Source organism: Mustela nivalis (genome assembly GCF_964662115.1).
Source record: "Mustela nivalis genome assembly, chromosome: 13".
Taxonomy (NCBI): Eukaryota; Metazoa; Chordata; class Mammalia; order Carnivora; family Mustelidae; genus Mustela; species Mustela nivalis.
The window spans coordinates 59183172-59196528 of record NC_139032.1 but is presented as its reverse complement, the minus strand read 5'-3'; the positions used below and the strand labels follow the sequence as shown (position 1 = coordinate 59196528).

The following is a 13357-nucleotide window of genomic DNA, read 5'->3' as shown; positions in this document are numbered from 1 at the left end:
TCCTAATTTTTTTACTCCAGATGTGTTTAGTGGTCTTTGGTCAGTAGGCCTCAACAGGGTTGTGAACCCAAAAAGGAGAGGAAGAGTATGCCAAAAAGAGGCAATTTGGGTGCAAAGATCCCGGGGGGCTGAGAGGAGAGGTCTATATGTACTGAACTGAAACTGCTTTTAGGGGTACCAGCAAATGGAAATGCAGATTTGGAGCTGGGACAATTGGCTAGCCACACGGGAAAAAAGAACACTGGATCTCGGGGCACCTGGGTGGCTCAGTGGGTTAAAGCCTCTGCCTTCGGCTCAGGTCATGATCCCAGAGTCCTGGGATCGAGCCCCACATCCGGCTCTCTGCTCGGCAGAGAGCCTGCTTCCTCCTCTCTCTCTGCCTGCCTCTCTGCCTACTTGTGATCTCTGTCTGTCAAATAAATAAATAAACAAAATCTTAAAAAAAAAAAAAAAAAAAATTAAAAAAAAAAAAAAAAAAGAACACTGGATCTCTCATACCACACAAAATCAATTATAGTTAGTGTAAAGACTTAAAAGACTTAAAAAATCTTTCAAATGGATTCAGTTGAGGTCTTACCCATACCAGGCCTATTGCTAGGAGTGGGAAAAGGCAAAAAGTAAAAAGAAAAGTAAGAATTAGAAGAATAGGGACGCCTGGGTGGCTCAGTGGGTTAAGCCACTGTCTTCGGCTCAGGTCATGATCCCAGGGTCCTGGGATCGAGCCCCAAATCAGGCTCTCTGCTCAGCAGGGAGCCTGCTTCCTCCTCTCTCTCTGCCTGCTTATCTGTCAAATAAATAAATAAAATCTTTAAAGAAAAAAAAAAGAATTAGAAGAATACAGCTTCATGGAAGCCAAGAAGGAAGAAAAAAGTAAAATGAGTAACAGAAAGTTTCTAGGAAGTAGATTTCTAAAATTTTCTAAAAGTGTTCATATATAGGTTAAGTCCTAGGACTTGAATCTTAGTACTGCAAAGTGGAGATTTCTTTACGGGTAGACATAGGGTGAAAGATGTCTGAATCTATACAGAAATGGCTTCTTAAGGGGCTCTCCTTCTCAGAGGTTGGTACGGAAGGACAAGGCTGGGATTTCAGTCTTGGAAAGAGATGTCCCAACACCCCTTAGAAAGCCAAGCAGGAATCAGGAAGCCCAGAGAAGTGGAGGTCACTGAGTCAGGCACAAAGAATCTCCCATATAATCCAGCACAGCATACCAGGCCTCTAGAGTTCACAGAAGTGTTTGAGGCCAATACCCAGCTAGTAATGAAATTCTCCTTTGCCTGGCCTGACCCCTGTGCACAAATCTCCCTTGGTGACCTAGCAGTGGGCTATCTATGGCAGAACAGGGTTCTGGATCCTCAGACCCCATTTTCTCTAACATCTCAAAAAATTAAGTGAGTACCTGCATATCCAAGCAGGATATGGAAAGTGAAGTTCCACCTGGAAACAGCAAAGCTCATGCCTCTTGATCACTTGATCATCCATCTTGATCGTCTCTCAGAAGTGGAAACCTGGTATTAATGCTCATTTCTAGAGCCAGATAGTCTTCACTCACCAACAGGCAGAGCTCCAGCAACACCGCCAAAGGTTTGGGATTGACGAGTGGCCAACACCATGTTCACTACCTTCATGTTCTCTGTTCCCCATCCTCTCTCATCCAGAGTTGAGTGGCAAGCATGTTACTAAGCCTTAAAAATGGTTATAAATTTGGAAGATCTAGAATGTGAGTTCTACCTCAAGAGTGTGGTGAGTCTATTTTTAAAAGGGGGGGGTACATGGGGTGCCTGTGTGGCTCAGACGGTTAACCATCTGCCTTGGGCTGGGGTCATGGTCCCAGGGTCCTCAGATGGAGTCCCACATCAGGCTCCTTGCTCAGCCGAGAGTCTGCTTCTCCCTCTGTCCCTCTTCCTGCTTGTGTTGTCTCTCACTCTCTTTCTCAAATAAATAAAATGTTTTTTAAAAAGGGGGGCAGGGGAATAAAGGGATGATCCTTACTACACTGAGGATAGGGCATATTCTTATGCTGAGATAGAGAAAAAATTGAATGAAATAATCAAAAGCCCTAGAACTGCAAAGGATATTTTTTCAAATATCCTTTTAAATCTCCTTTTAAAATGCCTAAAGTAGAATCCTCCTACACTGTTGGTGGGAATGCAAACTCATGCAGCCCCTCTGGCATACAGTATGGAGGTTCCCCCAAAAGTTGAAAATTGGGATACCTTTACGACCCAGCAATTGCACTACTGGGCATTTACCCTAAACATACAAATGTAGTGATCCAAAGGCGCATGTGCACCCGAGTGTTTATAGCAGCAAAGTCCACAATAGCCAAACTATGGAAAGAACCTAGATGTCCATCAACAGATGAATGGATAAAGAAAGATGTGGTACACACACACACACACAAACACACAGGAATACTATGCAGCCATCAAAAAAAACCCAAAATCTTGCCATTCGCAATGATGTGGATGGAACTAGAGGGTATTATGCTAAGCGAAATAAGTCAATCAGAGAAAGACAATTATCATATGAGGAATTTGAGAGGCAGGCGGGGGTCGTGGAGGCTAGGGAGGGAAAAAAATGAAACAAGATGGGACCAGGGTGGGAGACAAACCATTAGAGACTCTTAATCTCATGAAACAAACTAAGGGTTGTTGGGGGTTGTGGGGGAGGGATAAGGTGGCTGGGTTATGGACATTGGGGAGGGTATGTGCTACCGTGAGTACTATGAAATATATAAGCCTGACAATTCACAGACCTGTACCCCTGGGACAAATAATACATTATATGTTAACGATAAATAAATAAACAGATTTTCTTAGTGATGGAATAATGTTCCATTGAGGTACCACAATTTATTTATATATGAACACTCAGTATGAACACTCAGTTGGATTTTATTTTGTATAGAGGGATTTTTTCTTTTTTTAATGAATACAAATATTTTTCATAATTGTGACAATTCACTGACAGTCTCTTTAAATATTAAAAATTATCTGTCTTCTGTAAAAAAATAAAAATACAAAATAAATAAATAAAAATACTTAAAGCACTCTGATTCCACGAATCATTTTACTTTGAGATAAAAGATAAATTACTGTCAGCAAGTAAAAAACCTTCAAAAATTTGGTCACTGAACAGAACACTAGAGCAGAAGTTTTGGATGGAAAGTTAAAATTCAAGGAAAATATCAGCCTTAAAAAAAACCAATTTTAATCTCAATGTCAAAGCTATTATAGCAAGAAAGATAAAGATCATGGACAAAAGACATTCTGATCCAATAAATAGTAGCCACTTCCTAGGAAGAGATGGCAGTGGACCAACTTAATTAGGTTGAACTTTTTTTTTTTTAAGATTTTGTTTATTTATTTGACAGAGAGAGGTCACAAATAGGCAGAAAGGCAGGCAGAAAGAGTGGGGAAGCAGGCTCCCTGCAGGGCAGAGAGCCCTATGTGGGGCTCGATCCCAGGACCCTGGGATCATGACCTGAGCCGAAGGCAGAGGCTTAACCCACTGAGCCACCAGGTGCCCCTAGGTTGAACTTTTTTTAATCTAGCTGAACCTGCATGAATGGGATAGGGCAATGGAAGAAGAGAAGTCAGGTCACAGAAAGTTGGGGTATAAAATATTCTGCTTCCACTGCCATGGCAAAAGTTACTCCAGGCAAGGAGACATCACAAAGGTCATATTCATTCTCACTGGCACCTGAGGCATAGGATTAAAAATATCCTTAACAGCAGTACTAATTCAGAAATCTTTTAAAGAGTATTTGTCATGGGGCAAAGGTAGGAATGCAGTAGAACCATACCCCAAAAAGACACGGTTCACAAGACTAAGAAATTTCAAAACAGACAATAACAGCAGTAAAAGTACAGTCAACACAAGAAATCTTTGGGGTTCTGGGGCACCTAGCTGGCTAGGTCAGTGGAAGATGTGACTCTCAATCTCAAGGCTGTGAGTTCAAGCCCCACATTGGGTATAGAGATTACTTAAAAGTAAAATCTCTTTAAGAGGGAGAGGCACTTGGGTGGCTCAATCAGTTAAGCATTCAATTCTTGGTTTCAGATCAGGTCATGATTTCAGGGTCTTGGGATCAAGCCCCACATGTGGCTCCATGCTGCATGTGAAGCCTGCTTAGGATTCTCTCTCTCCCCCCCTACTCTTCCCCACTGTTCACACACTCTCTCTCTAAAAGGAAAAAAGGAAAATATTTGGGATCCTGATGAGGAAGAAGAGAAAGAGTAGATTAGAAATGGGGGAATGTCAGGCTATAAATGTGTTTAGAAAGTTGTCTGCTATAAAAGAAGGCTATCAGGTTCGTGAGAAAGCAAAGCCCCACTAAAGCAGTATTGGGGTATTCAGAACACAGGAGCTTAAAAGGAAATACAAAAAGACATTTCAAAGTTTGGAAATGGACAAAGACCTCACAAAATATAAGAATCCTAATTATCAACCTTACTGTCTAAATTCCATACAAAGGACTGGGCTTTGTTGCCATACTCAAAAGGAGACAACCATTTGTATGGAGGTTGGAATTTATTTCTCCAGATTAGAGATATAAGAATTCACAATTAACTTGATAAATTTCTCCCAAATGAGTTTTGAACATCCAGATCATGGCCTCAAGTCAACTAGCAGAGATCAACTTGTGCCAATGTTAGACAAAACCAATCACCTTCACTTTCTTTATTCCTTTTTCTTTATCTACCATCCACCCTTTCAAATTATACCATGTTTTTGGATAATATAAATGTGGGCCTCAATTACATCCACTGAATCCAGGGAACATCATTTCTGCTACTATAGAAGAAAACTGGTGCTTGCATTGCAAAGTACTACGACAGCAGAGTTTACTTGGTTTTTAAATTTTGTGAAGCTAGTCTAAATATATTTTTTTAAATATTATTTATTTATTTGACGGACAGAGATCACAAGTAGACGGGGGTGAGGGGCGTGGGGGGGGCTCCCTGCTGAGCAGAGAGCCTGATGAAGGGCTCTATCCCAGGACCCTAGATCATGACCTGAGCAGAAGGCAGAGGCTTTAACCCACTGAGCCACCCGGGCGCCCCTCGTCTAAATATTTTTTTTTTAAGATTTTATTTATTTATTTGACAGAGAGAGATCACAAGTAGGCAGAGAGGCAGGCAGAGAGAGAGAGGAGGAAGCAGGCTCCCTACTGAGCAGAGAGCCTGATGCGGGACTCCATCCCAGAACCCTGAGATCATGACCTGAGCCGAAGGCAGCGGCTTAACCCACTGAGCCACCCAGGCGCCCTCATCTAAATATTCTTAAGTGCCCTGTTTATCCTCTAGAATTTAGAAATACAGAACATAGGAAGAATGGAACTGGAGTAACCCAACTTTGTAGCCGTCTAAAGGAGGTACAGGATCAATGTGGAAGGCAGCCTCTCAGCTGTGAATAATGAAGAAAACTAGACCCCAATCAGATACCTGAATGTCCTTCTCAGTGTGACTAAATAGAAGAATTGTTGACATGTACATTTGGGATCTTGAACTTCTCTGAGGCAACAAGGAACTGCTTAGATAACAGAAGATTTATCATTAAATGTTATAGAAAAGAAACAAATTGGGGACAATTTCTTACTAACGGTATTAGCTGGGCTGTGTTATTATTTGCTGGGTAATACATTCACCTCATCTATGAATGTGGTTAAGATACTGATGCAGAAAATATTTCAAATAAGAAGTAGAATACCGAATGGCTTATAAGGTGGCCTTGTAATTAATACATTAATAACATCCTCTCTTGCTCCTTTGTAGAGTATTCTGGGAGCACCAACAAAGAGGCATTCATTCCTAAAGGCGTTAAGGGACTCATCTGCCCATCTGGTTGGTCCACAGTAGATACACAATAATGTCAGATCCGCTGGTGAAAGAAGCCCAGATGGTGCAGGGCAGAAAAGGAGTTTCTGATTTCTCCCAACGTAGTAAACAGAAACCATATTATGAACAAAAAAGTTAGGAAACCCTGGCTTCTAAGCATAAGTCCAGGTATCTCTGAAACCCGCCGCCACCTTCCCCCATTCCACTACCAGAGAAATATCAAAGGTGAGGCTCAAGAACAATTACTCATGCTAGCTGCTACAGGTCTGCTCGCTTTCTTGGGATGCTCTCCTTTGGGAGTTTCTCTTTTCCCCACCAGTTTCTTGGTGATGCTGCTCCTTTTACTGCTTTGGCAGTCGGGGTATATCCCTTTTAGTGTGAGCCTCTTAAGCCACTACCCTAGGAAGGTGAAGAAAGAGGAAGGATTTGGACTCTGAAAAGGGAGTGGTAACACATAACATGCAACGGGAATTCACACCTCTCGCAGCCTCCTTCGTAGCAAACGTTTTCGCCTGTCCCTCACCAATAACCCTGACGTAGGTACGTCATTATCCCCACTTACAGAGGAGAAAACCGGGGGTCGGAAAGCCTATCTCATTCGGGAGTGGGCTCGTACGGTGAGGTTTCGGGGAAATTCTCCAGTCTCCCGGGAGCCAGGAGCAAGCTGGGCTCGAGGAGCCGCTCCCTCGCGTCTCGCAGAGCCGTGACCCCGGCCCTACCCGGGGAGACACTGACCTGAGGGGCGGGGAGCCGGGCGAGGCGGGGCCGAGCAGCACACTGGAGAGGGCCAGCCGTCCCGAGCCAAGCAGCGAGTGCCCAAACCCCTAGAAAGTTTTGGGATCGCCGGGTTTGAGCCGCTTCCGCCCGCCAAGGAAATCAAACCTCCCGGGCCGGAAGGGGCGGGGCGAAGCGGGGGCGCGCGTCGCGCCGGGTCCGGGTGAGGCGGGGGCGCGCGATCGCCCTCGGGCCGGCAGCCGGAAGGGCTGGGCAGGGAAAGAACGCGGAGTAATCCTGGGGCTGCTGGGGCTGGGTGACGTAAGGCCTTAGTCTTATGCCTGAGTACGCTTTCAACGAAGGGCATGTGAAGGTTCTCCAGGGGGCGTGGACGTACAAAGTTTGCACATAATTCAGCCTTCTAAGGCCCTGCTTCCTAAAATTTATCTTGAGAAGTTGCTAGTGTTCACGGTTCTCAATTCGTCCTCTCTTTGCCCAATGTCCCTTCTCCCACCCATCAATACAAGTATACCTCCCCTCTCGCCAAATACTACTAAAATGTGCGGTCTCCAGGAATAAAAACCCCCAGGGGCCAAATTAATTGTCCATTAGGTAGGTAACTCAAGGTACCATAAACACCAACCCAACACAGTTCGCTGTCTGACCATTACGTGATTTTCATCTCTGTATGAATTACAGTTGTAATGGTAAACTATCTGGAAGAAAAAATAAAAATTTACAGTCGCAGGAACGAAAACGTTAAGTACAAATTTGCATATGTATTTTTAAAATAGAAATTACTTCTTGGGGCACCTGGGTGTCTCAGTCTGTTAAGCAGCCAACTGGATTTCTGCCCAGCTCAGGATAAGATGGAGCCCCCAGGGACGCCTGGGTGGCTCAGTGGGTTAAAGCCTCTGCTTTCGGCTCAGGTCATAATCCCAAAGATGAGGGAGTAGGAAGCTGGCTGAGAACGGAGCAGGGGCTGGCGCTTTGCACCCCCTCTCCACCCACTCCCCTCACCCCAACGAACCTCACTTAGGTTCGAGAACTGCATCACCAGGGTCCTGGGATCGAGCCCCACATCGGGCTCTCTGCTCAGCGGGAGCCTGCTTCCCCCTTTCTCTCTGCCTGCCTCTCTGCCTACTTGTGATCTTGTCTGTCAAATAAATAAATAAAATCTTTAAAAAAAAAAAAGATGGAGCCCCCAGATGGGCTCCACACTGTGCTCCCTCTGCCCCTCCCCCACAGCTCTTGCATGCACACTTTCACCCCCAAAAAATAAAAGAAAAGAGACATTACCTTTCTAGAGCAGTTTCAGGTTCATAGCAAATTTAAGGGTAAGCTACAGAGATACCCTAAAAATTCTGCCCCTACACATGCATAACCACCACCATTATCAATATCCCCCACCAAAACACCAAATGGTACATATGTACAACTGATGAACCTACAATGACGTATTATCACTCAAAGACAACAGTTCACATCAGAGTTCCCTCCTGGTGTGTACTTTTTATGGTTTAGACAAATGTATAATGACACATGTCATTGTCATTGTTATTGTAGTTCATACAGAGTAGTGTTACTGCCCTAAAAATTCTCTGTTCTGCTCTACCTACCCATGAAGCAATATAAGATATAGATATCTCTATCTCTAGATAGATGATAGATAGGTATACTGCAATGAAGTACTATAGGGTCCTGGATTTTCTTTTTTTTTTTTTTTTAATTTATTTTTTTTTAAGATTTTATTTATTTATTTGACAGAGAAATCACAAGTAGATGGAGAGGCAGACAGAGAGAGAGAGAGAGGGAAGCAGGCTCCCCGCTGAGCAGAGAGCCCGATGCGGGACTCGATCCCAGGACTCTGAGATCATGACCTGAGCCGAAGGCAGCGGCTTAACCCACTGTGCCACCCAGGCGCCCGGGTCCTGGATTTTCAAGCAGAAAAAATTACATTAAGGTAACCTTCTGTGGAATGGAAATATGTGTCAGAAAAAAAAAGAGAAATGAACAACTGTTAAAAAATAACCTGTAGGGGCACCTGGGTGGCTCAGTTGTTAAACCGTCTGCCTTGGTCGTGGTCCTGGGGTCCTAGGATGGGTCCCACATTGGGGGGGGGGGTCCCTGCTCAGCAGGAAGCCTGCTTCTACCTCTCCCACTCCCCCTGTTTGCATTCCCTCTCTTGCTGTGTCTCTCTCTGTCAAATAAATAAAATCTTTAATGAAAAAAAAAAAGCTGTGTATTTTTGTTTGTATTTTTTTATTTATTTTTTTTTTTAAGATTTTATTTATTTATTTGACAGAGAGAGATCACAAGCAGGCAGAGAGGCAGGCAGAGAGAGAGGAGGAAGCAGGCTCCCTGCTGAGCAGAGAGCCCGATGCGGGGCTGGATCCCAGGACTCTGTGATCATGACCTGAGCCGAAGGCAGCGGCTTAACCCACTGAGCCACCCAGGCGCCACCTTTGTTTGTATTTTTTTAAAGATTTTATTTATTTATTTGTCAGAGAAAGAAAGCATAAGCCGGGGGGAGCAGCAGGCAAATGGAGAAGCAGCACTCCACCCGGTCCCACCCCCCACCACACCCCACCACACCCCACCCTCCACCACCCACCCTCCACCACCCCCTCCCACCCCCACCCCCACCCTCCACCCCCCCAACCCGTCCCGCCCTGCTTCACCCAGCAGAGAGCTGGGTGCTGGACTTGATCCCAAGACCCCAGGATCAAGATTCCAGCAGAAGGCAGAAGCTCAACCAACTAAGCCACTCAGGTGCCCCTGTTTGTTTTTTTTTTTAATGGAGGATGATGGGTATCAAATCACTCAGTATTTCCAGTCCATTGGATAACTTTTTTTTTTTTAAGATTTTATTTATTTATCAGAGAGAGAGGGGGAGAGAGCGAGCACAGGCAGACAGAATGGCAGGCAGAGGCAGAGGGAGAAGCAGGCTCCCTGCTGAGCAAGGAGCCCAGGACGCTGGGATCATGACCTGAGCCCAAGGCAGCTGCTTAACCAACTGAGCCACCCAGGCGTCCCGGATAACTTTTTTTTTTTTAAGATTTTCTTTATTTATTTGACAGAGACAGCAAGAGAGGGAACACAAGCAGGGGGAGTGAGAGAGGGAGAAGCAGGCTTCCCTTAGAGCAGGAAGCCCAATGTGGGGTGGATCCCAGGATCTCGGGATCATGACCTGAGCCAAAGGCAGATGCTTAACAACTGAGCCACCCAGGTGCCCCCATTGGATAACTTTAAAGGAGTGATGTTACAGCTTTATTCTAAGAGGTACACAATAATCAAGCTTTTTATTTTTTTAATTTTTTTTAAAGATTTTATTTATTTGACAGAGAGAAATCACAAGTAGGCAGAGAGGCAGGCAGAGAGAGAGAGAGGGGAGGAAGCAGGCTCCTTGCGGAGCAGAGAGCCTGACATGGGGCTCAATCCCAGGACCCTGGGATCATGACCCAAGCCGAAGGCAGAGGCTTTAACCCACTGAGCCACCCAGGCGCCCCTAATCAAGCTTTTTAAAGAAATATTTACAATAATCCAAAAATTATATTCTTTGACCATTCAGGATAATGAGAAACTGTAGATGTCTTCTTTTTCAAAATTCTTGTGAGTATACATATTCCAAAGAGTTGGATATTACTACATTGAGGAGAGTAATTATGTCACATAGCAAAACAGTCCAGTACAAGGAAGCAGGCTCTGGGTTGTGAGGCTTTAAAGAAGTGCCTGATCCAAACCAAATAATAATAATAATAAATAAAAATGAAAACCTCTCAGTTACCTAAAAAAAAAAAAAAGAAAAAGAAGTGTCTGATCCTATGCAAGCCTATTTCTTCATATAGATAATAAGGAGGTTGGATTTCACGTGTCCTGCTCCCTGTTTCATGAGTCACTAACCGGGTGGGTCTGACCGTTTGGGATATAATATGTCTACTAATAATTACACCATTAGCAGCAATAATAAGACCCACTATGACTATTTGAGCAGTTAATGTGCACTTACATGCATCATCTCTATAACCAAATGCCTGCCCTCTCATGCAGGGAAATGTATGCTATTTATTCTTCCATCAGTCACCAGTGCCTGCCCTATGTCAGACCCTGTTCAGGGCAATAACAGAGAAAGGAAAAAAATATGTGGCTTCTGCCCAAGAAAGCTCACAGACAGAAGAGCCCGATTCAGATTCAAAGACAACCAACCCTGATAAAGGGCCAGACAAAAGTACTAAATACGAGTGCACAAAGCCAAGCTGATTAGAGCTCAAAGAGTGGCGCAACCATTTCTGACCAGGGGATTGAAGTATTTTGTAAGGAGTTACGCCTTGGGAAAAAAATGAAAGAGAAAAATTTGATAAGGGAAGAACAGTCCGCAGACAGGGCAAGGTGTGTGTGCAGAAGCCCAGAGGCAAGAAAATACAAGTCTCTTCAGAGAAAGGCATGCTGGCTAGAGCACAAGGAGACAGGGGATGTGGCAAGAAAGGAAGGGCAAGGAAGTGGAGATCCACGTCATCAGGCCCTGTGTGCCAGGGTAGAGATGGGTGGGGCGCTGACCAGGAGAGGGGGATGAGCAGGTGTACCTTTCAGAGAAAGACCAACCAGCCACGCTATCAGCATAGGAGTATCTGAGCTTAGCAAGGCAGGGTAAGAACTGTGCCTCTCTGGCAGAATGGATGCCCGGATGTCAACACTACATGAGGCTAAGTCATCAGTGGGAATGGGAGACGAATGCTTCAGTCCATTCACAGCAAGTAAGTAAGTTAAGTAAGCCCAGGTTAGACGACCTCAAGCTACAAACCATGTCTTGATTCCTATATACAATCAAAGAGAAATTGCGAAGCCACACAAAATCAAGTTTTGGGCCACAGTCCTGTTAGAAAAGGGGATAGCTCTAACAACAACAAAAAAGCCTATTGAAAATATTTCAGGGGCACCTGGATGGCTCTGTTGGTTAAGTGTCCAGCTCTCGGTTTCAGCTCAGGTCATGATCTCATGGGTCGTGAGATCAAAACCCCATGTTGGACCCTGTCCGCTTGGGATTCTCTTTCTCTCTCTCTCTCTCCTTCTGCCCCTACTCTCCCTCTCAAAATAAACAAATAAATCTTTTTAAAAAAAAATACTTGAGAAATCTGAATTCAAAATCTACTTTGGAAATTTGTTGAATTTCCTAATTTTGATCATTGAACCTGTAGTTATGTAAGAGAATGTCCTTGTTCTGGGGAAAACAAAGAGGGAGAGAGAATGATGATGATGATGATGATGATGATGATGAAGAAGAAAGTGGCAATGATGATAGGACAAAATGTGGAATTAGTGAATCCGAGTAAAAGGTATGTGAGAGTTCCTTGTTCTGTTTTAGTATTGCAACTTTCCAATAACTTTGAAATTGCATCAAAATAAAAAGTAAATAAAAATGTCAGGAATAAATTTATTTTGTTAAGATTTATTTCTTTATTTTGGGAGATAGGGACAGAGATAGACAGAATCCCAAGCAGAGGGGTGCCTGGGTGGCTCAGTGGGTTAAGCCTCTGCCTTCAACTCAGGTCCTGATCTCAGGATCCTGGGATCGAGCTCTGCATCGGGCTCTCTCCTCAGCAGGGAGCCTGCTTCCCCCTCTCTCTCTCTGCTTGCCTCTCTGCCTACTTGTGATCTCTCTCTCTCTCTCTCTGCCTACTTATGGTCTCTCTCTCTGTGTCAAATAAATAAAGAAAAGCTTATTAAAAAAAAAAAGAATCTCAAGCAGACTCACACTAAGTGGGGAGCCCATCATGGGCTCACACCCCTGAGATCAGGTTGCAAGCCAAAACCAAGAGTCAAGACACTTAACTGAGTGGGCCACCTAGGTTCCCACGTTTCTTAACTCTTTTTATCCTTAGCACCTATCACAGGATCTTCACATTGCTATAAATAAATAGTAGTTTATCTCTTAAGTTTCTGTTCTCTGCTAGACTTGGTACTAGGGGTTATAGATACATTATTTCTAATCATGCAGAGTAGATATTCCTATTCCCATTTTACAGATGAGGAAACTGAGGCTCAAGAAGTTTAGTTATTTGTTAAGAAGCAGAGCCAGGGATTCAAAGCCCAAGCTTTTTCTGCTGTAGTTTAGTTAATGTTTGCTGAGTTGAACATGAGAGACATTTGAACAATTAAAGTCTAAGGTACATATAAATTTAAGAGAATTTACGAATTAATACAAAAAATAATGAAATGCTCTGATCAAAAACAGCACCCTCACCAATAGACAAAGGCTAAATAGTACATGTTGGAGTACTATGCAACCAATTTTTCAAAAGAATTAGGTAAATATACTGCCCTTGCATTGCCAGGTAAAGAAACAACATATAGAGACATATTTAAATTTTTTTTTAAGATTTTTATTTATTCATTTGACAGACAGAGATCACAAGTAGGCAGAGAGGCAGGCAGAGAGAGAGGAAGGGAAGCAGGCTCCCGGCTGAGCAGAGAACCTGATTCGGGGCTCAATCTCAGGACCCTGGGATCATGACCCAGGCCAGAGACAGAAGGCTTTAACCCACCAAGCCACCCAGGTGCCCCAGGACATATTCATATTAAAAATTATCTAGTATTTATCCAAAATTCAAATTTTATTGGGCATCTTCTATTTTTAATTGCTATATCTAGCAACCCTAAATGCCATGGAAGGATGTCTGCCTTTTAGGTGAAAAAAATAAGCTACTTACATAGATAAATAGTACAGCCCCATTTTGGTTTAGAAAAATGTGTAAGTATAGGACAATGTCTGGAAGGATATATGTTGTAGTGTTAACATTCCC

The 13357-nt window shown here is 43.7% G+C and overlaps 1 protein-coding gene across 1 annotated transcript in view; it reads right to left on the bottom strand.

The window, feature by feature from the left end:
* The window catches only part of MELK (maternal embryonic leucine zipper kinase), an 89172-nt gene extending 82340 nt beyond the window's left edge, over positions 1-6832 (bottom strand). Inside the window, exon 1 of the mRNA XM_082694869.1 lies at positions 6579-6832. The gene's annotated coding sequence lies outside the window, so the exon portion shown is untranslated. The remainder of the gene's footprint in view (positions 1-6578) is intronic.
* Positions 6833-13357: the final 6525 nt, after the last annotated feature.